The 19,196-nt window shown below is 50.1% G+C and overlaps 52 non-coding genes across 52 annotated transcripts; all 52 read left to right on the top strand.

The window, feature by feature from the left end:
- Positions 1-195: 195 nt before the first annotated feature.
- LOC149767586 (5S ribosomal RNA) lies at positions 196-314 on the top strand. Its single transcript, XR_016401265.1, has one exon. It is a non-coding gene; the product is annotated as a 5S ribosomal RNA (ribosomal RNA).
- A 247-nt stretch (positions 315-561) lies between these two features.
- LOC149767585 (5S ribosomal RNA) lies at positions 562-679 on the top strand. The gene has a single exon (XR_016404716.1). It is a non-coding gene; the product is annotated as a 5S ribosomal RNA (ribosomal RNA).
- Positions 680-926: 247 nt separating this feature from the next.
- LOC149767584 (5S ribosomal RNA) lies at positions 927-1,045 on the top strand. The gene has a single exon (XR_016402964.1). It is a non-coding gene; the product is annotated as a 5S ribosomal RNA (ribosomal RNA).
- Positions 1,046-1,292: 247 nt separating this feature from the next.
- Positions 1,293-1,411, top strand: LOC149767583 (5S ribosomal RNA). Its single transcript, XR_016406339.1, has one exon. It is a non-coding gene; the product is annotated as a 5S ribosomal RNA (ribosomal RNA).
- A 247-nt stretch (positions 1,412-1,658) lies between these two features.
- Positions 1,659-1,777, top strand: LOC149767582 (5S ribosomal RNA). Its single transcript, XR_016402697.1, has one exon. It is a non-coding gene; the product is annotated as a 5S ribosomal RNA (ribosomal RNA).
- A 247-nt stretch (positions 1,778-2,024) lies between these two features.
- On the top strand, positions 2,025-2,143 carry LOC149767581 (5S ribosomal RNA). Its single transcript, XR_016402696.1, has one exon. It is a non-coding gene; the product is annotated as a 5S ribosomal RNA (ribosomal RNA).
- Positions 2,144-2,390: 247 nt separating this feature from the next.
- LOC149767580 (5S ribosomal RNA) lies at positions 2,391-2,509 on the top strand. Its single transcript, XR_016403862.1, has one exon. It is a non-coding gene; the product is annotated as a 5S ribosomal RNA (ribosomal RNA).
- A 247-nt stretch (positions 2,510-2,756) lies between these two features.
- On the top strand, positions 2,757-2,875 carry LOC149767579 (5S ribosomal RNA). The gene has a single exon (XR_016401264.1). It is a non-coding gene; the product is annotated as a 5S ribosomal RNA (ribosomal RNA).
- A 247-nt stretch (positions 2,876-3,122) lies between these two features.
- Positions 3,123-3,240, top strand: LOC149767578 (5S ribosomal RNA). The gene has a single exon (XR_016404714.1). It is a non-coding gene; the product is annotated as a 5S ribosomal RNA (ribosomal RNA).
- A 247-nt stretch (positions 3,241-3,487) lies between these two features.
- On the top strand, positions 3,488-3,606 carry LOC149767577 (5S ribosomal RNA). Its single transcript, XR_016402963.1, has one exon. It is a non-coding gene; the product is annotated as a 5S ribosomal RNA (ribosomal RNA).
- A 247-nt stretch (positions 3,607-3,853) lies between these two features.
- Positions 3,854-3,972, top strand: LOC149767576 (5S ribosomal RNA). Its single transcript, XR_016406338.1, has one exon. It is a non-coding gene; the product is annotated as a 5S ribosomal RNA (ribosomal RNA).
- Positions 3,973-4,219: 247 nt separating this feature from the next.
- LOC149767575 (5S ribosomal RNA) lies at positions 4,220-4,337 on the top strand. The gene has a single exon (XR_016407190.1). It is a non-coding gene; the product is annotated as a 5S ribosomal RNA (ribosomal RNA).
- Positions 4,338-4,584: 247 nt separating this feature from the next.
- LOC149767574 (5S ribosomal RNA) lies at positions 4,585-4,703 on the top strand. Its single transcript, XR_016402962.1, has one exon. It is a non-coding gene; the product is annotated as a 5S ribosomal RNA (ribosomal RNA).
- Positions 4,704-4,950: 247 nt separating this feature from the next.
- On the top strand, positions 4,951-5,069 carry LOC149767573 (5S ribosomal RNA). The gene has a single exon (XR_016406337.1). It is a non-coding gene; the product is annotated as a 5S ribosomal RNA (ribosomal RNA).
- Positions 5,070-5,316: 247 nt separating this feature from the next.
- Positions 5,317-5,435, top strand: LOC149767572 (5S ribosomal RNA). Its single transcript, XR_016402695.1, has one exon. It is a non-coding gene; the product is annotated as a 5S ribosomal RNA (ribosomal RNA).
- Positions 5,436-5,682: 247 nt separating this feature from the next.
- On the top strand, positions 5,683-5,801 carry LOC149767571 (5S ribosomal RNA). The gene has a single exon (XR_016401713.1). It is a non-coding gene; the product is annotated as a 5S ribosomal RNA (ribosomal RNA).
- Positions 5,802-6,048: 247 nt separating this feature from the next.
- LOC149767570 (5S ribosomal RNA) lies at positions 6,049-6,167 on the top strand. The gene has a single exon (XR_016401263.1). It is a non-coding gene; the product is annotated as a 5S ribosomal RNA (ribosomal RNA).
- Positions 6,168-6,414: 247 nt separating this feature from the next.
- On the top strand, positions 6,415-6,532 carry LOC149767569 (5S ribosomal RNA). The gene has a single exon (XR_016404713.1). It is a non-coding gene; the product is annotated as a 5S ribosomal RNA (ribosomal RNA).
- Positions 6,533-6,779: 247 nt separating this feature from the next.
- Positions 6,780-6,898, top strand: LOC149767568 (5S ribosomal RNA). Its single transcript, XR_016402961.1, has one exon. It is a non-coding gene; the product is annotated as a 5S ribosomal RNA (ribosomal RNA).
- A 247-nt stretch (positions 6,899-7,145) lies between these two features.
- On the top strand, positions 7,146-7,264 carry LOC149767567 (5S ribosomal RNA). The gene has a single exon (XR_016406335.1). It is a non-coding gene; the product is annotated as a 5S ribosomal RNA (ribosomal RNA).
- Positions 7,265-7,511: 247 nt separating this feature from the next.
- On the top strand, positions 7,512-7,630 carry LOC149767566 (5S ribosomal RNA). Its single transcript, XR_016402693.1, has one exon. It is a non-coding gene; the product is annotated as a 5S ribosomal RNA (ribosomal RNA).
- Positions 7,631-7,877: 247 nt separating this feature from the next.
- On the top strand, positions 7,878-7,996 carry LOC149767565 (5S ribosomal RNA). The gene has a single exon (XR_016404926.1). It is a non-coding gene; the product is annotated as a 5S ribosomal RNA (ribosomal RNA).
- Positions 7,997-8,243: 247 nt separating this feature from the next.
- LOC149767564 (5S ribosomal RNA) lies at positions 8,244-8,361 on the top strand. The gene has a single exon (XR_016404712.1). It is a non-coding gene; the product is annotated as a 5S ribosomal RNA (ribosomal RNA).
- Positions 8,362-8,608: 247 nt separating this feature from the next.
- Positions 8,609-8,727, top strand: LOC149767563 (5S ribosomal RNA). Its single transcript, XR_016406029.1, has one exon. It is a non-coding gene; the product is annotated as a 5S ribosomal RNA (ribosomal RNA).
- A 247-nt stretch (positions 8,728-8,974) lies between these two features.
- LOC149767562 (5S ribosomal RNA) lies at positions 8,975-9,092 on the top strand. Its single transcript, XR_016404711.1, has one exon. It is a non-coding gene; the product is annotated as a 5S ribosomal RNA (ribosomal RNA).
- Positions 9,093-9,339: 247 nt separating this feature from the next.
- LOC149767561 (5S ribosomal RNA) lies at positions 9,340-9,458 on the top strand. Its single transcript, XR_016403335.1, has one exon. It is a non-coding gene; the product is annotated as a 5S ribosomal RNA (ribosomal RNA).
- Positions 9,459-9,705: 247 nt separating this feature from the next.
- LOC149767560 (5S ribosomal RNA) lies at positions 9,706-9,824 on the top strand. Its single transcript, XR_016406915.1, has one exon. It is a non-coding gene; the product is annotated as a 5S ribosomal RNA (ribosomal RNA).
- Positions 9,825-10,071: 247 nt separating this feature from the next.
- Positions 10,072-10,190, top strand: LOC149767559 (5S ribosomal RNA). The gene has a single exon (XR_016402692.1). It is a non-coding gene; the product is annotated as a 5S ribosomal RNA (ribosomal RNA).
- Positions 10,191-10,437: 247 nt separating this feature from the next.
- LOC149767558 (5S ribosomal RNA) lies at positions 10,438-10,556 on the top strand. Its single transcript, XR_016401712.1, has one exon. It is a non-coding gene; the product is annotated as a 5S ribosomal RNA (ribosomal RNA).
- Positions 10,557-10,803: 247 nt separating this feature from the next.
- Positions 10,804-10,922, top strand: LOC149767557 (5S ribosomal RNA). The gene has a single exon (XR_016401262.1). It is a non-coding gene; the product is annotated as a 5S ribosomal RNA (ribosomal RNA).
- Positions 10,923-11,169: 247 nt separating this feature from the next.
- On the top strand, positions 11,170-11,287 carry LOC149767556 (5S ribosomal RNA). Its single transcript, XR_016404710.1, has one exon. It is a non-coding gene; the product is annotated as a 5S ribosomal RNA (ribosomal RNA).
- Positions 11,288-11,534: 247 nt separating this feature from the next.
- Positions 11,535-11,653, top strand: LOC149767555 (5S ribosomal RNA). Its single transcript, XR_016402960.1, has one exon. It is a non-coding gene; the product is annotated as a 5S ribosomal RNA (ribosomal RNA).
- A 247-nt stretch (positions 11,654-11,900) lies between these two features.
- LOC149767554 (5S ribosomal RNA) lies at positions 11,901-12,019 on the top strand. Its single transcript, XR_016406334.1, has one exon. It is a non-coding gene; the product is annotated as a 5S ribosomal RNA (ribosomal RNA).
- Positions 12,020-12,266: 247 nt separating this feature from the next.
- On the top strand, positions 12,267-12,385 carry LOC149767553 (5S ribosomal RNA). The gene has a single exon (XR_016402691.1). It is a non-coding gene; the product is annotated as a 5S ribosomal RNA (ribosomal RNA).
- A 247-nt stretch (positions 12,386-12,632) lies between these two features.
- Positions 12,633-12,751, top strand: LOC149767552 (5S ribosomal RNA). Its single transcript, XR_016408922.1, has one exon. It is a non-coding gene; the product is annotated as a 5S ribosomal RNA (ribosomal RNA).
- A 247-nt stretch (positions 12,752-12,998) lies between these two features.
- On the top strand, positions 12,999-13,117 carry LOC149767551 (5S ribosomal RNA). The gene has a single exon (XR_016401261.1). It is a non-coding gene; the product is annotated as a 5S ribosomal RNA (ribosomal RNA).
- Positions 13,118-13,364: 247 nt separating this feature from the next.
- On the top strand, positions 13,365-13,482 carry LOC149767550 (5S ribosomal RNA). The gene has a single exon (XR_016404709.1). It is a non-coding gene; the product is annotated as a 5S ribosomal RNA (ribosomal RNA).
- Positions 13,483-13,729: 247 nt separating this feature from the next.
- Positions 13,730-13,848, top strand: LOC149767549 (5S ribosomal RNA). Its single transcript, XR_016402958.1, has one exon. It is a non-coding gene; the product is annotated as a 5S ribosomal RNA (ribosomal RNA).
- Positions 13,849-14,095: 247 nt separating this feature from the next.
- Positions 14,096-14,214, top strand: LOC149767548 (5S ribosomal RNA). The gene has a single exon (XR_016406333.1). It is a non-coding gene; the product is annotated as a 5S ribosomal RNA (ribosomal RNA).
- A 247-nt stretch (positions 14,215-14,461) lies between these two features.
- Positions 14,462-14,580, top strand: LOC149767547 (5S ribosomal RNA). Its single transcript, XR_016402690.1, has one exon. It is a non-coding gene; the product is annotated as a 5S ribosomal RNA (ribosomal RNA).
- A 247-nt stretch (positions 14,581-14,827) lies between these two features.
- Positions 14,828-14,946, top strand: LOC149767546 (5S ribosomal RNA). Its single transcript, XR_016408921.1, has one exon. It is a non-coding gene; the product is annotated as a 5S ribosomal RNA (ribosomal RNA).
- A 247-nt stretch (positions 14,947-15,193) lies between these two features.
- Positions 15,194-15,312, top strand: LOC149767545 (5S ribosomal RNA). The gene has a single exon (XR_016400696.1). It is a non-coding gene; the product is annotated as a 5S ribosomal RNA (ribosomal RNA).
- Positions 15,313-15,559: 247 nt separating this feature from the next.
- On the top strand, positions 15,560-15,677 carry LOC149767544 (5S ribosomal RNA). Its single transcript, XR_016404708.1, has one exon. It is a non-coding gene; the product is annotated as a 5S ribosomal RNA (ribosomal RNA).
- A 247-nt stretch (positions 15,678-15,924) lies between these two features.
- LOC149767543 (5S ribosomal RNA) lies at positions 15,925-16,043 on the top strand. The gene has a single exon (XR_016402957.1). It is a non-coding gene; the product is annotated as a 5S ribosomal RNA (ribosomal RNA).
- A 247-nt stretch (positions 16,044-16,290) lies between these two features.
- On the top strand, positions 16,291-16,409 carry LOC149767542 (5S ribosomal RNA). The gene has a single exon (XR_016406332.1). It is a non-coding gene; the product is annotated as a 5S ribosomal RNA (ribosomal RNA).
- A 247-nt stretch (positions 16,410-16,656) lies between these two features.
- LOC149767541 (5S ribosomal RNA) lies at positions 16,657-16,775 on the top strand. Its single transcript, XR_016402689.1, has one exon. It is a non-coding gene; the product is annotated as a 5S ribosomal RNA (ribosomal RNA).
- Positions 16,776-17,022: 247 nt separating this feature from the next.
- LOC149767540 (5S ribosomal RNA) lies at positions 17,023-17,141 on the top strand. Its single transcript, XR_016401710.1, has one exon. It is a non-coding gene; the product is annotated as a 5S ribosomal RNA (ribosomal RNA).
- A 247-nt stretch (positions 17,142-17,388) lies between these two features.
- On the top strand, positions 17,389-17,507 carry LOC149767539 (5S ribosomal RNA). The gene has a single exon (XR_016401260.1). It is a non-coding gene; the product is annotated as a 5S ribosomal RNA (ribosomal RNA).
- Positions 17,508-17,754: 247 nt separating this feature from the next.
- Positions 17,755-17,872, top strand: LOC149767538 (5S ribosomal RNA). Its single transcript, XR_016404707.1, has one exon. It is a non-coding gene; the product is annotated as a 5S ribosomal RNA (ribosomal RNA).
- A 247-nt stretch (positions 17,873-18,119) lies between these two features.
- Positions 18,120-18,238, top strand: LOC149767537 (5S ribosomal RNA). The gene has a single exon (XR_016402956.1). It is a non-coding gene; the product is annotated as a 5S ribosomal RNA (ribosomal RNA).
- Positions 18,239-18,485: 247 nt separating this feature from the next.
- Positions 18,486-18,604, top strand: LOC149767536 (5S ribosomal RNA). Its single transcript, XR_016408649.1, has one exon. It is a non-coding gene; the product is annotated as a 5S ribosomal RNA (ribosomal RNA).
- A 228-nt stretch (positions 18,605-18,832) lies between these two features.
- Positions 18,833-18,951, top strand: LOC149767535 (5S ribosomal RNA). The gene has a single exon (XR_016402688.1). It is a non-coding gene; the product is annotated as a 5S ribosomal RNA (ribosomal RNA).
- The last annotated feature ends 245 nt before the right edge of the window (positions 18,952-19,196 follow it).

The raw sequence follows: 19,196 nt of genomic DNA, 5'->3' as shown, positions 1-19,196 counted from the left end.
TCGGCTTTTGGCTTTTCCTCTTCGGATAATTTTTTTCCCCCGAAAATAAACTGAGTCCGGAGACTGGCGGTGCCATGCCGCATAGCGGGACCAGCGCGTTGAATACTACGCCAGAACGGCCCCGGCGGCGCGAATGTCTCGGGCCGTCGAGGTCTGCTGCTTTGTCATAAAAGGGAGTTTCGATGGGCAAGTCATGGGTGCGATCATACCAGCACTAATGCACCGGATCCCATCAGAACTCCGCAGTTAAGCGTGCTTGGGCGAGAGTAGTACTAGGATGGGTGGCCCCCTGGGAAGTCCTCGTGTTGCACCCCTCTTATTTTTTGCCCGCTTTTTTATTTTTTGATAATATTTATTTTTAATTTTTCAGCTTTTGGCTTTTCCTCTTCGGATAATTTTTTTCCCCCGAAAATAAACTGAGTCCGGAGACTGGCGGTGCCATGCCGCATAGCGGGACCAGCGCGTTGAATACTACGCTAGAACGGCCCCGGCGGCGCGAATGTCTCGGGCCGTCGAGGTCTGCTGCTTTGTCATAAAAGGGAGTTTCGATGGGCAAGTCATGGGTGCGATCATACCAGCACTAATGCACCGGATCCCATCAGAACTCCGCAGTTAAGCGTGCTTGGGCGAGATTAGTACTAGGATGGGTGACCCCCGGGAAGTCCTCGTATTGCACCCCTTTTATTTTTTGCCCGCTTTTTTATTTTTTCATAATATTTATTTTTAATTTTTCGGCTTTTGGCTTTTCCTCTTCGGATAATTTTTTTCCCCCGAAAATAAACTGAGTCCGGAGACTGGCGGTGCCATGCCGCATAGCGGGAGCAGCGCGTTGAATCCTACGCCAGAACGGCCCCGGCGGCGCGAATGTCTCGGGCCGTCGAGGTCTGCTGCTTTGTCATAAAAGGGAGTTTCGAAGGGCATGTCATGGGTGCGATCATACCAGCACTAATGCACCGGATCCCATCAGAACTCCGCAGTTAAGCGGGCTTGGGCGAGAGTAGTACTAGGATGGGTGACCCCCTGGGAAGTCCTCGTGTTGCACCCCATTTATTTTTTGCCCGCTTTTTTATTTTTTCATAATATTTATTTTTAATTTTTCGGCTTTTGGCTTTTCCTCTTCGGATAATTTTTTTTCTCCGAAAATAAACTGAGTCCGGAGACTGGCGGTGCCATGCCGCATAGCGGGAGCAGCGCGTTGAATCCTACGCCAGAACGGCCCCGGCGGCGCGAATGTCTCGGGCCGTCGAGGTCTGCTGCTTTGTCATAAAAGGGAGTTTCGAAGGGCATGTCATGGGTGCGATCATACCAGCACTAATGCACCGGATCCCATCAGAACTCCGCAGTTAAGCGGGCTTGGGCGAGAGTAGTACTAGGATGGGTGACCCCCTCGGAAGTCCTCGTGTTGCACCCTATTTATTTTTTGCCCGCTTTTTTATTTTTTCATAATATTTATTTTTAATTTTTCGGCTTTTGGCTTTTCCTCTTCGGATAATTTTTTTTTCTCGAAAATAAACTGAGTCCGGAGACTGGCGGTGCCATGCCGCATAGCGGGACCAGCGCGTTGAATCCTACGCCAGAACGGCCCCGGCGGCGCGAATGTCTCGGGCCGTCGAGGTCTGCTGCTTTGTCATAAAAGGTAGTTTCGAAGGGCATGTCATGCGTGCGATCATACCAGCACTAATGCACCGGATCCCATCAGAACTCCGCAGTTAAGCGTGCTTGGGCGAGAGTAGTACTAGGATGGGTGACCCCCTGGGAAGTCCTCGTGTTGCACCCCTTTTATTTTTTGCCCGCTTTTTTATTTTTTGATAATATTTATTTTTAATTTTTTGGCTTTTGGCTTTTCTTCTTCGGATAATTTTTTTCCTCCGAAAATAAACTGAGTCCGGAGACTGGCGGTGCCATGCCGCATAGCGGGACCAGCGCGTTGAATCCTACGCCAGAACGGCCCCGGCGGCGCGAATGTCTCGGGCCGTCGAGGTCTGCTGCTTTGTCATAAAAGGTAGTTTCGAAGGGCATGTCATGCGTGCGATCATACCAGCACTAATGCACCGGATCCCATCAGAACTCCGCAGTTAAGCGTGCTTGGGCGAGAGTAGTACTAGGATGGGTGACCCCCTGGGAAGTCCTCGTGTTGCACCCCTTTTATTTTTTGCCCGCTTTTTTATTTTTTGATAATATTTATTTTTAATTTTTCGGCTTTTGGCTTTTCTTCTTCGGATAATTTTTTTCTCCCGAAAATAAACTGAGTCCGGAGACTGGCGGTGCCATGCCGCATAGCGGGACCAGCGCGTTGAATCCTACGCCAGAACGGCCCCGGCGGCGCGAATGTCTCGGGCCGTCGAGGTCTGCTGCTTTGTCATAAAAGGGAGTTTCGATGGGCATGTCATGGGTGCGATCATACCAGCACTAAGGCACCGGATCCCATCAGAACTCCGTAGTTAAGCGTGCTTGGGCGAGAATAGTACTAGGATGGGTGACCCCCAGGGAAGTCCTCGTGTTGCACCCCTTTTATTTTTTGCCCGCTTTTTTATTTTTTGATAATATTTATTTTTAATTTTTCGGCTTTTGGCTTTTCCTCTTCGGATAATTTTTTTCCCCCGAAAATAAACTGAGTCCGGAGACTGGCGGTGCCATGCCGCATAGCGGGACCAGCGCGTTGAATACTACGCCAGAACGGCCCCGGCGGCGCGAATGTCTCGGGCCGTCGAGGTCTGCTGCTTTGTCATAAAAGGGAGTTTCGATGGGCAAGTCATGGGTGCGATCATACCAGCACTAATGCACCGGATCCCATCAGAACTCCGCAGTTAAGCGTGCTTGGGCGAGAGTAGTACTAGGATGGGTGGCCCCCTGGGAAGTCCTCGTGTTGCACCCCTCTTATTTTTTGCCCGCTTTTTTATTTTTTGATAATATTTATTTTTAATTTTTCAGCTTTTGGCTTTTCCTCTTCGGATAATTTTTTTCCCCCGAAAATAAACTGAGTCCGGAGACTGGCGGTGCCATGCCGCATAGCGGGACCAGCGCGTTGAATACTACGCCAGAACGGCCCCGGCGGCGCGAATGTCTCGGGCCGTCGAGGTCTGCTGCTTTGTCATAAAAGGGAGTTTCGATGGGCAAGTCATGGGTGCGATCATACCAGCACTAATGCACCGGATCCCATCAGAACTCCGCAGTTAAGCGTGCTTGGGCGAGATTAGTACTAGGATGGGTGACCCCCGGGAAGTCCTCGTATTGCACCCCTTTTATTTTTTGCCCGCTTTTTTATTTTTTCATAATATTTATTTTTAATTTTTCGGCTTTTGGCTTTTCCTCTTCGGATAATTTTTTTCCCCCGAAAATAAACTGAGTCCGGAGACTGGCGGTGCCATGCCGCATAGCGGGAGCAGCGCGTTGAATCCTACGCCAGAACGGCCCCGGCGGCGCGAATGTCTCGGGCCGTCGAGGTCTGCTGCTTTGTCATAAAAGGGAGTTTCGAAGGGCATGTCATGGGTGCGATCATACCAGCACTAATGCACCGGATCCCATCAGAACTCCGCAGTTAAGCGGGCTTGGGCGAGAGTAGTACTAGGATGGGTGACCCCCTGGGAAGTCCTCGTGTTGCACCCCATTTATTTTTTGCCCGCTTTTTTATTTTTTCATAATATTTATTTTTAATTTTTCGGCTTTTGGCTTTTCCTCTTCGGATAATTTTTTTTCCCCGAAAATAAACTGAGTCCGGAGACTGGCGGTGCCATGCCGCATAGCGGGAGCAGCGCGTTGAATCCTACGCCAGAACGGCCCCGGCGGCGCGAATGTCTCGGGCCGTCGAGGTCTGCTGCTTTGTCATAAAAGGGAGTTTCGAAGGGCATGTCATGGGTGCGATCATACCAGCACTAATGCACCGGATCCCATCAGAACTCCGCAGTTAAGCGGGCTTGGGCGAGAGTAGTACTAGGATGGGTGACCCCCTCGGAAGTCCTCGTGTTGCACCCTATTTATTTTTTGCCCGCTTTTTTATTTTTTCATAATATTTATTTTTAATTTTTCGGCTTTTGGCTTTTCCTCTTCGGATAATTTTTTTTTCTCGAAAATAAACTGAGTCCGGAGACTGGCGGTGCCATGCCGCATAGCGGGACCAGCGCGTTGAATCCTACGCCAGAACGGCCCCGGCGGCGCGAATGTCTCGGGCCGTCGAGGTCTGCTGCTTTGTCATAAAAGGGAGTTTCGATGGGCAAGTCATGGGTGCGATCATACCAGCACTAATGCACCGGATCCCATCAGAACTCCGCAGTTAAGCGTGCTTGGGCGAGATTAGTACTAGGATGGGTGACCCCCGGGAAGTCCTCGTATTGCACCACTTTTATTTTTTGCCCGCTTTTTTATTTTTTCATAATATTTATTTTTAATTTTTCGGCTTTTGGCTTTTCCTCTTCGGATAATTTTTTTCCCCCGAAAATAAACTGAGTCCGGAGACTGGCGGTGCCATGCCGCATAGCGGGAGCAGCGCGTTGAATCCTACGCCAGAACGGCCCCGGCGGCGCGAATGTCTCGGGCCGTCGAGGTCTGCTGCTTTGTCATAAAAGGGAGTTTCGAAGGGCATGTCATGGGTGCGATCATACCAGCACTAATGCACCGGATCCCATCAGAACTCCGCAGTTAAGCGGGCTTGGGCGAGAGTAGTACTAGGATGGGTGACCCCCTGGGAAGTCCTCGTGTTGCACCCCATTTATTTTTTGCCCGCTTTTTTATTTTTTCATAATATTTATTTTTAATTTTTCGGCTTTTGGCTTTTCCTCTTCGGATAATTTTTTTTCCCCGAAAATAAACTGAGTCCGGAGACTGGCGGTGCCATGCCGCATAGCGGGAGCAGCGCGTTGAATCCTACGCCAGAACGGCCCCGGCGGCGCGAATGTCTCGGGCCGTCGAGGTCTGCTGCTTTGTCATAAAAGGGAGTTTCGAAGGGCATGTCATGGGTGCGATCATACCAGCACTAATGCACCGGATCCCATCAGAACTCCGCAGTTAAGCGGGCTTGGGCGAGAGTAGTACTAGGATGGGTGACCCCCTCGGAAGTCCTCGTGTTGCACCCTATTTATTTTTTGCCCGCTTTTTTATTTTTTCATAATATTTATTTTTAATTTTTCGGCTTTTGGCTTTTCCTCTTCGGATAATTTTTTTTTCTCGAAAATAAACTGAGTCCGGAGACTGGCGGTGCCATGCCGCATAGCGGGACCAGCGCGTTGAATCCTACGCCAGAACGGCCCCGGCGGCGCGAATGTCTCGGGCCGTCGAGGTCTGCTGCTTTGTCATAAAAGGTAGTTTCGAAGGGCATGTCATGCGTGCGATCATACCAGCACTAATGCACCGGATCCCATCAGAACTCCGCAGTTAAGCGTGCTTGGGCGAGAGTAGTACTAGGATGGGTGACCCCCTGGGAAGTCCTCGTGTTGCACCCCTTTTATTTTTTGCCCGCTTTTTTATTTTTTGATAATATTTATTTTTAATTTTTCGGCTTTTGGCTTTTCTTCTTCGGATAATTTTTTTCTCCCGAAAATAAACTGAGTCCGGAGACTGGCGGTGCCATGCCGCATAGCGGGACCAGCGCGTTGAATCCTACGCCAGAACGGCCCCGGCGGCGCGAATGTCTCGGGCCGTCGAGGTCTGCTGCTTTGTCATAAAAGGGAGTTTCGATGGGCATGTCATGGGTGCGATCATACCAGCACTAAGGCACCGGATCCCATCAGAACTCCGTAGTTAAGCGTGCTTGGGCGAGAATAGTACTAGGATGGGTGACCCCCTGGGAAGTCCTCGTGTTGCACCCCTTTTATTTTTTGCCCGCTTTTTTATTTTTTGATAATATTTATTTTTAATTTTTCGGCTTTTGGCTTTTCCTCTTCGGATAATTTTTTTCCCCCGAAAATAAACTGAGTCCGGAGACTGGCGGTGCCATGCCGCATAGCGGGACCAGCGCGTTGAATACTACGCCAGAACGGCCCCGGCGGCGCGAATGTCTCGGGCCGTCGAGGTCTGCTGCTTTGTCATAAAAGGGAGTTTCGATGGGCAAGTCATGGGTGCGATCATACCAGCACTAATGCACCGGATCCCATCAGAACTCCGCAGTTAAGCGTGCTTGGGCGAGAGTAGTACTAGGATGGGTGGCCCCCTGGGAAGTCCTCGTGTTGCACCCCTCTTATTTTTTGCCCGCTTTTTTATTTTTTGATAATATTTATTTTTAATTTTTCAGCTTTTGGCTTTTCCTCTTCGGATAATTTTTTTCCCCCGAAAATAAACTGAGTCCGGAGACTGGCGGTGCCATGCCGCATAGCGGGACCAGCGCGTTGAATACTACGCTAGAACGGCCCCGGCGGCGCGAATGTCTCGGGCCGTCGAGGTCTGCTGCTTTGTCATAAAAGGGAGTTTCGATGGGCAAGTCATGGGTGCGATCATACCAGCACTAATGCACCGGATCCCATCAGAACTCCGCAGTTAAGCGTGCTTGGGCGAGATTAGTACTAGGATGGGTGACCCCCGGGAAGTCCTCGTATTGCACCCCTTTTATTTTTTGCCCGCTTTTTTATTTTTTCATAATATTTATTTTTAATTTTTCGGCTTTTGGCTTTTCCTCTTCGGATAATTTTTTTCCCCCAAAAATAAACTGAGTCCGGAGACTGGCGGTGCCATGCCGCATAGCGGGAGCAGCGCGTTGAATCCTACGCCAGAACGGCCCCGGCGGCGCGAATGTCTCGGGCCGTCGAGGTCTGCTGCTTTGTCATAAAAGGGAGTTTCGAAGGGCATGTCATGGGTGCGATCATACCAGCACTAATGCACCGGATCCCATCAGAACTCCGCAGTTAAGCGGGCTTGGGCGAGAGTAGTACTAGGATGGGTGACCCCCTGGGAAGTCCTCGTGTTGCACCCCATTTATTTTTTGCCCGCTTTTTTATTTTTTCATAATATTTATTTTTAATTTTTCGGCTTTTGGCTTTTCCTCTTCGGATAATTTTTTTTCTCCGAAAATAAACTGAGTCCGGAGACTGGCGGTGCCATGCCGCATAGCGGGAGCAGCGCGTTGAATCCTACGCCAGAACGGCCCCGGCGGCGCGAATGTCTCGGGCCGTCGAGGTCTGCTGCTTTGTCATAAAAGGGAGTTTCGAAGGGCATGTCATGGGTGCGATCATACCAGCACTAATGCACCGGATCCCATCAGAACTCCGCAGTTAAGCGGGCTTGGGCGAGAGTAGTACTAGGATGGGTGACCCCCTCGGAAGTCCTCGTGTTGCACCCTATTTATTTTTTGCCCGCTTTTTTATTTTTTCATAATATTTATTTTTAATTTTTCGGCTTTTGGCTTTTCCTCTTCGGATAATTTTTTTTTCTCGAAAATAAACTGAGTCCGGAGACTGGCGGTGCCATGCCGCATAGCGGGACCAGCGCGTTGAATCCTACGCCAGAACGGCCCCGGCGGCGCGAATGTCTCGGGCCGTCGAGGTCTGCTGCTTTGTCATAAAAGGTAGTTTCGAAGGGCATGTCATGCGTGCGATCATACCAGCACTAATGCACCGGATCCCATCAGAACTCCGCAGTTAAGCGTGCTTGGGCGAGAGTAGTACTAGGATGGGTGACCCCCTGGGAAGTCCTCGTGTTGCACCCCTTTTATTTTTTGCCCGCTTTTTTATTTTTTGATAATATTTATTTTTAATTTTTTGGCTTTTGGCTTTTCTTCTTCGGATAATTTTTTTCCTCCGAAAATAAACTGAGTCCGGAGACTGGCGGTGCCATGCCGCATAGCGGGACCAGCGCGTTGAATCCTACGCCAGAACGGCCCCGGCGGCGCGAATGTCTCGGGCCGTCGAGGTCTGCTGCTTTGTCATAAAAGGTAGTTTCGAAGGGCATGTCATGCGTGCGATCATACCAGCACTAATGCACCGGATCCCATCAGAACTCCGCAGTTAAGCGTGCTTGGGCGAGAGTAGTACTAGGATGGGTGGCCCCCTGGGAAGTCCTCGTGTTGCACCCCTCTTATTTTTTGCCCGCTTTTTTATTTTTTGATAATATTTATTTTTAATTTTTCAGCTTTTGGCTTTTCCTCTTCGGATAATTTTTTTCCCCCGAAAATAAACTGAGTCCGGAGACTGGCGGTGCCATGCCGCATAGCGGGACCAGCGCGTTGAATACTACGCTAGAACGGCCCCGGCGGCGCGAATGTCTCGGGCCGTCGAGGTCTGCTGCTTTGTCATAAAAGGGAGTTTCGATGGGCAAGTCATGGGTGCGATCATACCAGCACTAATGCACCGGATCCCATCAGAACTCCGCAGTTAAGCGTGCTTGGGCGAGATTAGTACTAGGATGGGTGACCCCCGGGAAGTCCTCGTATTGCACCCCTTTTATTTTTTGCCCGCTTTTTTATTTTTTCATAATATTTATTTTTAATTTTTCGGCTTTTGGCTTTTCCTCTTCGGATAATTTTTTTCCCCCGAAAATAAACTGAGTCCGGAGACTGGCGGTGCCATGCCGCATAGCGGGAGCAGCGCGTTGAATCCTACGCCAGAACGGCCCCGGCGGCGCGAATGTCTCGGGCCGTCGAGGTCTGCTGCTTTGTCATAAAAGGTAGTTTCGAAGGGCATGTCATGCGTGCGATCATACCAGCACTAATGCACCGGATCCCATCAGAACTCCGCAGTTAAGCGGGCTTGGGCGAGAGTAGTACTAGGATGGGTGACCCCCTGGGAAGTCCTCGTGTTGCACCCCATTTATTTTTTGCCCGCTTTTTTATTTTTTCATAATATTTATTTTTAATTTTTCGGCTTTTGGCTTTTCCTCTTCGGATAATTTTTTTTCCCCGAAAATAAACTGAGTCCGGAGACTGGCGGTGCCATGCCGCATAGCGGGACCAGCGCGTTGAATACTACGCCAGAACGGCCCCGGCGGCGCGAATGTCTCGGGCCGTCGAGGTCTGCTGCTTTGTCATAAAAGGGAGTTTCGATGGGCAAGTCATGGGTGCGATCATACCAGCACTAATGCACCGGATCCCATCAGAACTCCGCAGTTAAGCGTGCTTGGGCGAGATTAGTACTAGGATGGGTGACCCCCGGGAAGTCCTCGTATTGCACCCCTTTTATTTTTTGCCCGCTTTTTTATTTTTTCATAATATTTATTTTTAATTTTTCGGCTTTTGGCTTTTCCTCTTCGGATAATTTTTTTCCCCCGAAAATAAACTGAGTCCGGAGACTGGCGGTGCCATGCCGCATAGCGGGAGCAGCGCGTTGAATCCTACGCCAGAACGGCCCCGGCGGCGCGAATGTCTCGGGCCGTCGAGGTCTGCTGCTTTGTCATAAAAGGGAGTTTCGAAGGGCATGTCATGGGTGCGATCATACCAGCACTAATGCACCGGATCCCATCAGAACTCCGCAGTTAAGCGGGCTTGGGCGAGAGTAGTACTAGGATGGGTGACCCCTTGGGAAGTCCTCGTGTTGCACCCCATTTATTTTTTGCCCGCTTTTTTATTTTTTCATAATATTTATTTTTAATTTTTCGGCTTTTGGCTTTTCCTCTTCGGATAATTTTTTTTCCCCGAAAATAAACTGAGTCCGGAGACTGGCGGTGCCATGCCGCATAGCGGGAGCAGCGCGTTGAATCCTACGCCAGAACGGCCCCGGCGGCGCGAATGTCTCGGGCCGTCGAGGTCTGCTGCTTTGTCATAAAAGGGAGTTTCGAAGGGCATGTCATGGGTGCGATCATACCAGCACTAATGCACCGGATCCCATCAGAACTCCGCAGTTAAGCGGGCTCGGGCGAGAGTAGTACTAGGATGGGTGACCCCCTCGGAAGTCCTCGTGTTGCACCCTATTTATTTTTTGCCCGCTTTTTTATTTTTTCATAATATTTATTTTTAATTTTTCGGCTTTTGGCTTTTCCTCTACGGATAATTTTTTTTTCTCGAAAATAAACTGAGTCCGGAGACTGGCGGTGCCATGCCGCATAGCGGGACCAGCGCGTTGAATCCTACGCCAGAACGGCCCCGGCGGCGCGAATGTCTCGGGCCGTCGAGGTCTGCTGCTTTGTCATAAAAGGTAGTTTCGAAGGGCATGTCATGCGTGCGATCATACCAGCACTAATGCACCGGATCCCATCAGAACTCCGCAGTTAAGCGTGCTTGGGCGAGAGTAGTACTAGGATGGGTGACCCCCTGGGAAGTCCTCGTGTTGCACCCCTTTTATTTTTTGCCCGCTTTTTTATTTTTTGATAATATTTATTTTTAATTTTTCGGCTTTTGGCTTTTCTTCTTCGGATAATTTTTTTCTCCCGAAAATAAACTGAGTCCGGAGACTGGCGGTGCCATGCCGCATAGCGGGACCAGCGCGTTGAATCCTACGCCAGAACGGCCCCGGCGGCGCGAATGTCTCGGGCCGTCGAGGTCTGCTGCTTTGTCATAAAAGGGAGTTTCGATGGGCATGTCATGGGTGCGATCATACCAGCACTAAGGCACCGGATCCCATCAGAACTCCGTAGTTAAGCGTGCTTGGGCGAGAATAGTACTAGGATGGGTGACCCCCTGGGAAGTCCTCGTGTTGCACCCCTTTTATTTTTTGCCCGCTTTTTTATTTTTTGATAATATTTATTTTTAATTTTTCGGCTTTTGGCTTTTCCTCTTCGGATAATTTTTTTCCCCCGAAAATAAACTGAGTCCGGAGACTGGCGGTGCCATGCCGCATAGCGGGACCAGCGCGTTGAATACTACGCCAGAACGGCCCCGGCGGCGCGAATGTCTCGGGCCGTCGAGGTCTGCTGCTTTGTCATAAAAGGGAGTTTCGATGGGCAAGTCATGGGTGCGATCATACCAGCACTAATGCACCGGATCCCATCAGAACTCCGCAGTTAAGCGTGCTTGGGCGAGAGTAGTACTAGGATGGGTGGCCCCCTGGGAAGTCCTCGTGTTGCACCCCTCTTATTTTTTGCCCGCTTTTTTATTTTTTGATAATATTTATTTTTAATTTTTCAGCTTTTGGCTTTTCCTCTTCGGATAATTTTTTTCCCCCGAAAATAAACTGAGTCCGGAGACTGGCGGTGCCATGCCGCATAGCGGGACCAGCGCGTTGAATACTACGCCAGAACGGCCCCGGCGGCGCGAATGTCTCGGGCCGTCGAGGTCTGCTGCTTTGTCATAAAAGGGAGTTTCGATGGGCAAGTCATGGGTGCGATCATACCAGCACTAATGCACCGGATCCCATCAGAACTCCGCAGTTAAGCGTGCTTGGGCGAGATTAGTACTAGGATGGGTGACCCCCGGGAAGTCCTCGTATTGCACCCCTTTTATTTTTTGCCCGCTTTTTTATTTTTTCATAATATTTATTTTTAATTTTTCGGCTTTTGGCTTTTCCTCTTCGGATAATTTTTTTCCCCCGAAAATAAACTGAGTCCGGAGACTGGCGGTGCCATGCCGCATAGCGGGAGCAGCGCGTTGAATCCTACGCCAGAACGGCCCCGGCGGCGCGAATGTCTCGGGCCGTCGAGGTCTGCTGCTTTGTCATAAAAGGGAGTTTCGAAGGGCATGTCATGGGTGCGATCATACCAGCACTAATGCACCGGATCCCATCAGAACTCCGCAGTTAAGCGGGCTTGGGCGAGAGTAGTACTAGGATGGGTGACCCCCTGGGAAGTCCTCGTGTTGCACCCCATTTATTTTTTGCCCGCTTTTTTATTTTTTCATAATATTTATTTTTAATTTTTCGGCTTTTGGCTTTTCCTCTTCGGATAATTTTTTTTCCCCGAAAATAAACTGAGTCCGGAGACTGGCGGTGCCATGCCGCATAGCGGGAGCAGCGCGTTGAATCCTACGCCAGAACGGCCCCGGCGGCGCGAATGTCTCGGGCCGTCGAGGTCTGCTGCTTTGTCATAAAAGGGAGTTTCGAAGGGCATGTCATGGGTGCGATCATACCAGCACTAATGCACCGGATCCCATCAGAACTCCGCAGTTAAGCGGGCTTGGGCGAGAGTAGTACTAGGATGGGTGACCCCCTCGGAAGTCCTCGTGTTGCACCCTATTTATTTTTTGCCCGCTTTTTTATTTTTTCATAATATTTATTTTTAATTTTTCGGCTTTTGGCTTTTCCTCTTCGGATAATTTTTTTTTCTCGAAAATAAACTGAGTCCGGAGACTGGCGGTGCCATGCCGCATAGCGGGACCAGCGCGTTGAATCCTACGCCAGAACGGCCCCGGCGGCGCGAATGTCTCGGGCCGTCGAGGTCTGCTGCTTTGTCATAAAAGGTAGTTTCGAAGGGCATGTCATGCGTGCGATCATACCAGCACTAATGCACCGGATCCCATCAGAACTCCGCAGTTAAGCGTGCTTGGGCGAGAGTAGTACTAGGATGGGTGACCCCCTGGGAAGTCCTCGTGTTGCACCCCTTTTATTTTTTGCCCGCTTTTTTATTTTTTGATAATATTTATTTTTAATTTTTCGGCTTTTGGCTTTTCTTCTTCGGATAATTTTTTTCCCCCGAAAATAAACTGAGTCCGGAGACTGGCGGTGCCATGCCGCATAGCGGGACCAGCGCGTTGAATCCTACGCCAGAACGGCCCCGGCGGCGCGAATGTCTCGGGCCGTCGAGGTCTGCTGCTTTGTCATAAAAGGGAGTTTCGATGGGCATGTCATGGGTTCGATCATACCAGCACTAAGCCACCGGATCCCATCAGAACTCCGTAGTTAAGCGTGCTTGGGCGAGAATAGTATTAGGATGGGTGACCCCCTGGGAAGTCCTCGTGTTGCACCCCTTTTATTTTTTGCCCGCTTTTTTATTTTTTGATAATATTTATTTTTAATTTTTCGGCTTTTGGCTTTTCCTCTTCGGATAATTTTTTTCCCCCGAAAATAAACTGAGTCCGGAGACTGGCGGTGCCATGCCGCATAGCGGGACCAGCGCGTTGAATACTACGCCAGAACGGCCCCGGCGGCGCGAATGTCTCGGGCCGTCGAGGTCTGCTGCTTTGTCATAAAAGGGAGTTTCGATGGGCAAGTCATGGGTGCGATCATACCAGCACTAATGCACCGGATCCCATCAGAACTCCGCAGTTAAGCGTGCTTGGGCGAGAGTAGTACTAGGATGGGTGGCCCCCTGGGAAGTCCTCGTGTTGCACCCCTCTTATTTTTTGCCCGCTTTTTTATTTTTTGATAATATTTATTTTTAATTTTTCAGCTTTTGGCTTTTCCTCTTCGGATAATTTTTTTCCCCCGAAAATAAACTGAGTCCGGAGACTGGCGGTGCCATGCCGCATAGCGGGACCAGCGCGTTGAATACTACGCCAGAACGGCCCCGGCGGCGCGAATGTCTCGGGCCGTCGAGGTCTGCTGCTTTGTCATAAAAGGGAGTTTCGATGGGCAAGTCATGGGTGCGATCATACCAGCACTAATGCACCGGATCCCATCAGAACTCCGCAGTTAAGCGTGCTTGGGCGAGATTAGTACTAGGATGGGTGACCCCCGGGAAGTCCTCGTATTGCACCCCTTTTATTTTTTGCCCGCTTTTTTATTTTTTCATAATATTTATTTTTAATTTTTCGGCTTTTGGCTTTTCCTCTTCGGATAATTTTTTTCCCCCGAAAATAAACTGAGTCCGGAGACTGGCGGTGCCATGCCGCATAGCGGGAGCAGCGCGTTGAATCCTACGCCAGAACGGCCCCGGCGGCGCGAATGTCTCGGGCCGTCGAGGTCTGCTGCTTTGTCATAAAAGGGAGTTTCGAAGGGCATGTCATGGGTGCGATCATACCAGCACTAATGCACCGGATCCCATCAGAACTCCGCAGTTAAGCGGGCTTGGGCGAGAGTAGTACTAGGATGGGTGACCCCCTGGGAAGTCCTCGTGTTGCACCCCATTTATTTTTTGCCCGCTTTTTTATTTTTTCATAATATTTATTTTTAATTTTTCGGCTTTTGGCTTTTCCTCTTCGGATAATTTTTTTTCCCCGAAAATAAACTGAGTCCGGAGACTGGCGGTGCCATGCCGCATAGCGGGAGCAGCGCGTTGAATCCTACGCCAGAACGGCCCCGGCGGCGCGAATGTCTCGGGCCGTCGAGGTCTGCTGCTTTGTCATAAAAGGGAGTTTCGAAGGGCATGTCATGGGTGCGATCATACCAGCACTAATGCACCGGATCCCATCAGAACTCCGCAGTTAAGCGGGCTTGGGCGAGAGTAGTACTAGGATGGGTGACCCCCTCGGAAGTCCTCGTGTTGCACCCTATTTATTTTTTGCCCGCTTTTTTATTTTTTCATAATATTTATTTTTAATTTTTCGGCTTTTGGCTTTTCCTCTTCGGATAATTTTTTTTTCTCGAAAATAAACTGAGTCCGGAGACTGGCGGTGCCACGCCGCATAGCGGGACCAGCGCGTTGAATCCTACGCCAGAACGGCCCCGGCGGCGCGAATGTCTCGGGCCGTCGAGGTCTGCTGCTTTGTCATAAAAGGTAGTTTCGAAGGGCATGTCATGCGTGCGATCATACCAGCACTAATGCACCGGATCCCATCAGAACTCCGCAGTTAAGCGTGCTTGGGCGAGAGTAGTACTAGGATGGGTGACCCCCTGGGAAGTCCTCGTGTTGCACCCCTTTTATTTTTTGCCCGCTTTTTTATTTTTTGATAATATTTATTTTTAATTTTTCGGCTTTTGGCCTTTCTTCTTCGGATAATTTTTTTCCCCCGAAAATAAACTGAGTCCGGAGACTGGCGGTGCCATGCCGCATAGCGGGACCAGCGCGTTGAATCCTACGCCAGAACGGCCCCGGCGGCGCGAATGTCTCGGGCCGTCGAGGTCTGCTGCTTTGTCATAAAAGGGAGTTTCGATGGGCATGTCATGGGTTCGATCATACCAGCACTAAGCCACCGGATCCCATCAGAACTCCGTAGTTAAGCGTGCTTGGGCGAGAATAGTATTAGGATGGGTGACCCCCTGGGAAGTCCTCGTGTTGCACCCCTTTTATTTTTTGCCCGCTTTTTTATTTTTTGATAATATTTATTTTTAATTTTTCGGCTTTTGGCTTTTCCTCTTCGGATAATTTTTTTCCCCCGAAAATAAACTGAGTCCGGAGACTGGCGGTGCCATGCCGCATAGCGGGACCAGCGCGTTGAATACTACGCCAGAACGGCCCCGGCGGCGCGAATGTCTCGGGCCGTCGAGGTCTGCTGCTTTGTCATAAAAGGGAGTTTCGATGGGCAAGTCATGGGTGCGATCATACCAGCACTAATGCACCGGATCCCATCAGAACTCCGCAGTTAAGCGTGCTTGGGCGAGAGTAGTACTAGGATGGGTGGCCCCCTGGGAAGTCCACGTGTTGCACCCCTCTTATTTTTTGCCCGCTTTTTTATTTTTTGATAATATTTATTTTTAATTTTTCAGCTTTTGGCTTTTCCTCTTCGGATAATTTTTTTCCCCCGAAAATAAACTGAGTCCGGAGACTGGCGGTGCCATGCCGCATAGCGGGACCAGCGCGTTGAATACTACGCCAGAACGGCCCCGGCGGCGCGAATGTCTCGGGCCGTCGAGGTCTGCTGCTTTGTCATAAAAGGGAGTTTCGATGGGCAAGTCATGGGTGCGATCATACCAGCACTAATGCACCGGATCCCATCAGAACTCCGCAGTTAAGCGTGCTTGGGCGAGATTAGTACTAGGATGGGTGACCCCCGGGAAGTCCTCGTATTGCACCCCTTTTATTTTTTGCCCGCTTTTTTATTTTTTCATAATATTTATTTTTAATTTTTCGGCTTTTGGCTTTTCCTCTTCGGATAATTTTTTTCCCCCGAAAATAAACTGAGTCCGGAGACTGGCGGTGCCATGCCGCATAGCGGGAGCAGCGCGTTGAATCCTACGCCAGAACGGCCCCGGCGGCGCGAATGTCTCGGGCCGTCGAGGTCTGCTGCTTTGTCATAAAAGGGAGTTTCGAAGGGCATGTCATGGGTGCGATCATACCAGCACTAATGCACCGGATCCCATCAGAACTCCGCAGTTAAGCGGGCTTGGGCGAGAGTAGTACTAGGATGGGTGACCCCCTGGGAAGTCCTCGTGTTGCACCCCATTTATTTTTTGCCCGCTTTTTTATTTTTTCATAATATTTATTTTTAATTTTTCGGCTTTTGGCTTTTCCTCTTCGGATAATTTTTTTTCCCCGAAAATAAACTGAGTCCGGAGACTGGCGGTGCCATGCCGCATAGCGGGAGCAGCGCGTTGAATCCTACGCCAGAACGGCCCCGGCGGCGCGAATGTCTCGGGCCGTCGAGGTCTGCTGCTTTGTCATAAAAGGGAGTTTCGAAGGGCATGTCATGGGTGCGATCATACCAGCACTAATGCACCGGATCCCATCAGAACTCCGCAGTTAAGCGGGCTTGGGCGAGAGTAGTACTAGGATGGGTGACCCCCTCGGAAGTCCTCGTGTTGCACCCTATTTATTTTTTGCCCGCTTTTTTATTTTTTCATAATATTTATTTTTAATTTTTCGGCTTTTGGCTTTTCCTCTACGGATAATTTTTTTTTCTCGAAAATAAACTGAGTCCGGAGACTGGCGGTGCCATGCCGCATAGCGGGACCAGCGCGTTGAATCCTACGCCAGAACGGCCCCGGCGGCGCGAATGTCTCGGGCCGTCGAGGTCTGCTGCTTTGTCATAAAAGGTAGTTTCGAAGGGCATGTCATGCGTGCGATCATACCAGCACTAATGCACCGGATCCCATCAGAACTCCGCAGTTAAGCGTGCTTGGGCGAGAGTAGTACTAGGATGGGTGACCCCCTGGGAAGTCCTCGTGTTGCACCCCTTTTATTTTTTGCCCGCTTTTTTATTTTTTGATAATATTTATTTTTAATTTTTCGGCTTTTGGCTTTTCTTCTTCGGATAATTTTTTTCTCCCGAAAATAAACTGAGTCCGGAGACTGGCGGTGCCATGCCGCATAGCGGGACCAGCGCGTTGAATCCTACGCCAGAACGGCCCCGGCGGCGCGAATGTCTCGGGCCGTCGAGGTCTGCTGCTTTGTCATAAAAGGGAGTTTCGATGGGCATGTCATGGGTGCGATCATACCAGCACTAAGGCACCGGATCCCATCAGAACTCCGTAGTTAAGCGTGCTTGGGCGAGAATAGTACTAGGATGGGTGACCCCCTGGGAAGTCCTCGTGTTGCACCCCTTTTATTTTTTGCCCGCTTTTTTATTTTTTGATAATATTTATTTTTAATTTTTCGGCTTTTGGCTTTTCCTCTTCGGATAATTTTTTTCCCCCGAAAATAAACTGAGTCCGGAGACTGGCGGTGCCATGCCGCATAGCGGGACCAGCGCGTTGAATACTACGCCAGAACGGCCCCGGCGGCGCGAATGTCTCGGGCCGTCGAGGTCTGCTGCTTTGTCATAAAAGGGAGTTTCGATGGGCAAGTCATGGGTGCGATCATACCAGCACTAATGCACCGGATCCCATCAGAACTCCGCAGTTAAGCGTGCTTGGGCGAGAGTAGTACTAGGATGGGTGGCCCCCTGGGAAGTCCTCGTGTTGCACCCCTCTTATTTTTTGCCCGCTTTTTTATTTTTTGATAATATTTATTTTTAATTTTTCAGCTTTTGGCTTTTCCTCTTCGGATAATTTTTTTCCCCCGAAAATAAACTGAGTCCGGAGACTGGCGGTGCCATGCCGCATAGCGGGACCAGCGCGTTGAATACTACGCCAGAACGGCCCCGGCGGCGCGAATGTCTCGGGCCGTCGAGGTCTGCTGCTTTGTCATAAAAGGGAGTTTCGATGGGCAAGTCATGGGTGCGATCATACCAGCACTAATGCACCGGATCCCATCAGAACTCCGCAGTTAAGCGTGCTTGGGCGAGATTAGTACTAGGATGGGTGACCCCCGGGAAGTCCTCGTATTGCACCCCTTTTATTTTTTGCCCGCTTTTTTATTTTTTCATAATATTTATTTTTAATTTTTCGGCTTTTGGCTTTTCCTCTTCGGATAATTTTTTTCCCCCGAAAATAAACTGAGTCCGGAGACTGGCGGTGCCATGCCGCATAGCGGGAGCAGCGCGTTGAATCCTACGCCAGAACGGCCCCGGCGGCGCGAATGTCTCGGGCCGTCGAGGTCTGCTGCTTTGTCATAAAAGGGAGTTTCGAAGGGCATGTCATGGGTGCGATCATACCAGCACTAATGCACCGGATCCCATCAGAACTCCGCAGTTAAGCGGGCTTGGGCGAGAGTAGTACTAGGATGGGTGACCCCCTGGGAAGTCCTCGTGTTGCACCCCATTTATTTTTTGCCCGCTTTTTTATTTTTTCATAATATTTATTTTTAATTTTTCGGCTTTTGGCTTTTCCTCTTCGGATAATTTTTTTTCCCCGAAAATAAACTGAGTCCGGAGACTGGCGGTGCCATGCCGCATAGCGGGAGCAGCGCGTTGAATCCTACGCCAGAACGGCCCCGGCGGCGCGAATGTCTCGGGCCGTCGAGGTCTGCTGCTTTGTCATAAAAGAGAGTTTCGAAGGGCATGTCATGGGTGCGATCATACCAGCACTAATGCACCGGATCCCATCAGAACTCCGCAGTTAAGCTGGCTTGGGCGAGAGTAGTACTAGGATGGGTGACCCCCTCGGAAGTCCTCGTGTTGCACCCTATTTATTTTTTGCCCGCTTTTTTATTTTTTCATAATATTTATTTTTAATTTTTCGGCTTTTGGCTTTTCCTCTTCGGATATTTTTTTTTCTCGAAAATAAACTGAGTCCGGAGACTAGCGGGACCAGCGCGTTGAATCCTACGCCAGAACGGCCCCGGCGGCGCGAATGTCTCGGGCCGTCGAGGTCTGCTGCTTTGTCATAAAAGGTAGTTTCGAAGGGCATGTCATGCGTGCGATCATACCAGCACTAATGCACCGGATCCCATCAGAACTCCGCAGTTAAGCGTGCTTGGGCGAGAGTAGTACTAGGATGGGTGACCCCCTGGGAAGTCCTCGTGTTGCACCCCTTTTATTTTTTGCCCGCTTTTTTATTTTTTGATAATATTTATTTTTAATTTTTCGGCTTTTGGCTTTTCTTCTTCGGATAATTTTTTTCTCCCGAAAATAAACTGAGTCCGGAGACTGGCGGTGCCATGCCGCATAGCGGGACCAGCGCGTTGAATCCTACGCCAGAACGGCCCCGGCGGCGCGAATGTCTCGGGCCGTCGAGGTCTGCTGCTTTGTCATAAAAGGGAGTTTCGATGGGCATGTC

The sequence above is a fragment of the Phoenix dactylifera genome, chromosome 4 (assembly GCF_051530095.1).
Source record: "Phoenix dactylifera cultivar Ajwa chromosome 4, Ajwa_hap1_PhDact_Kaust_v1.1, whole genome shotgun sequence".
In the NCBI taxonomy this organism is placed as follows: Eukaryota; Viridiplantae; Streptophyta; class Magnoliopsida; order Arecales; family Arecaceae; genus Phoenix; species Phoenix dactylifera.
Note: the sequence above shows the minus strand (reverse complement) of the source record. Positions and strands in the feature narration are given on the sequence as shown.